Source organism: Tiliqua scincoides, chromosome 4, assembly GCF_035046505.1.
Source record: "Tiliqua scincoides isolate rTilSci1 chromosome 4, rTilSci1.hap2, whole genome shotgun sequence".
NCBI lineage: Eukaryota > Metazoa > Chordata > Lepidosauria > Squamata > Scincidae > Tiliqua > Tiliqua scincoides.
This window is the reverse complement of record NC_089824.1, coordinates 131,630,466-131,632,703: the sequence shown is the minus strand read 5'-3', so window position 1 is coordinate 131,632,703 and position 2,238 is coordinate 131,630,466. Positions and strand designations below refer to the sequence as shown.

General features: G+C 45.3%; 1 non-coding gene across 1 annotated transcript; it reads right to left on the bottom strand.

Moving 5' to 3' along the window:
* Positions 1–237: 237 nt before the first annotated feature.
* TRNAR-UCU (transfer RNA arginine (anticodon UCU)) lies at positions 238–322 on the bottom strand. The gene is given in 2 exon segments: positions 238–273; positions 286–322. It is a non-coding gene; the product is annotated as a tRNA-Arg (tRNA).
* Positions 323–2,238: the final 1,916 nt, after the last annotated feature.

Genomic DNA, 2,238 nt, shown 5'->3' with positions numbered 1-2,238 from the left:
TGTGGCGGCGGTGGGCGAGGAGAGCGGAGGGGGCGGCTCCTGGCGGGGAGGAGGGCGTCGCCGGGAGGGCCGCTTCGCAGTCCTCACCTGGCCGGGGCAGCCCCGCTCTGAGAGGCCGGTCGCGCCGCCTTGGCCAGCCTGCGGGGCTCTGCGGCCTTCAGGGACCACCGCAGCATTTACGCCGGAGTAGGAGGAGCGCGGGGAGGAATAAAAGGAGGGGGGGCAAAAATCTGAGCGCGACTCCGCCGGGACTCGAACCCGGAACCTTTGAATCCCTTCGCCCTCTAGAAGTCCAATGCGCTATCCATTGCGCCACGGAGCCACCTGTTGGATGTCTGCTACATCGGCCATAGAATCGATACGCAGCTCTTTTGCCTGCCCTTCCGGGGGGGAGAGGGCTGGTGGGCTGGGCTTCCTGGGGGGTCACTGTCCTGAGCTTTGATTTGGGGGGGGAAGCCCCCAGGAATGGTTCCCATTTGTCTTTGCAGATCCATCTTTAAAGGCCCCTGGAGCTCGCTTCTATAGGAGGTGGAAGCACCAATAAAATGAATGGGGCACTAACAAAAGCAGAGATGGGGCTGTGCAGCTATGTGGTGGTCATAAAAAGATGACCTGTGCTTAGAAACAGCTTTCAAAACTGTGTGTGTGTGTGTGTAATATAGTGGTTGTAATGTACATCAAGTATATTACATGTATGTCTATTACATATATATTGTATATATGTAATTGTATACTGTAATATATATGTATCTGTCTTACAGTATATTACATGTAAGTATATTACAATCACGACTGATATACATTTGCTATGTTATTAATGTTTCTAGGATGGTCCAATTTGATATGTGTGAAATTTTAAACAGCTAAATACAGTATAATGGCTTTAAATTGTGTTCTCTTTAAAATACTTTGGCTTCTTTTGGTAATTAACCCCATTTTTGCACAGGCATACACATTTGGTCCCTGTTGTTGCGTATATGCAACGTTGGGCAGAAATGGCTTAAACCAATGGTTCTCAAGCTTTTAGCACCACAACCTGCTTTTTGGAATAAGAATCTGTCACTGGAGGTGATGTCATGACCTGAAGTGACATCATCAAGCAGCAAAATTTTTAACAATCCTAGACTGCAATTCTACCCACACGTACTCGGGAGTAAGCCCCTTTGACTATCATCGTTAAAAGCATATACAGGGTAGCTTGTTGTAAGTACAGAGCTGTAGCATTTCCTCAAATGCAGTCACATACCATGGAAGCCTGCAGTCAAATAGATTAAAAATAAAATATTGACATGAATGGAGACCCACTTGAAATTGGCTCGTGACCCACCTCATGAGTCCCGACCACAGTTAGTGAAACACTGCTATAATGGCTTTAAATTGTGTTCTATTTAAAATATTTTGGCTTTTTGTAGTTAACCCATTTTTGCCCAGCCCACAGGTGAACACATTTGGTCCCTGTTGTTGCATATATGCAACATTGGGTAGAAATGGCTTAAACAATTTCAAACCTACTGCCTATTACAAAATTCTTCTTTTTATGACAGGCATGTTGTTAATTTGAAAGTGAACATTCTCAGTTCTTTGGTCCATTTATCTTTATTTGTTATAGAAATATGTGCTGGTGGAAAAAAACAACAAGAAACATGCTATCTTCTGTTTGAACTCCTTTTCTACTCCTTTTGTTTGGTCTAAGACATGCAGCCTTTTTGGTTATACTGAGCTTTTCAATGCAAAAATGAATAATTCTCAGACAAATAGTGGACAAGGTTCTTATTTAATGAGAATTATGCAATTATAATAAATCCACAAGATTTACAGTATACTACTTTGTCCCTACTTCTCATTCATTCATTCATTCATTCATTCATTCATTTGATTTGTAACCTGCCTTTCTTCCTGGAGGGCTCCCAAAGCAACTTATCTGTCCTCAGGCCTCATTTTTCCCTCTGTTGTGGTTCCATTGAAGGCCAGCCTACTAATGAGACAGGGAGAAGTGACCTCCTTTGGGTGGCTGGCTGGCTAGGGGGAGCAGCGGACTGGAAGGGTACCTCCTGCACATCCCACTGCCTTCTCCACCTGACTGCCAAACACCACCATGGAGCTGCTTAGTTTCTCCAAGTGGCCTAAACAGCCAGCAAGTGGTCATGGTGGGCCAAGAAAGGCACCTGAGCTAGAGTGCTCTCACCATTCAGAGAGCCAGCAGCTATAGTTAATTGGGGGGGGGGGGAGACCCCCTAG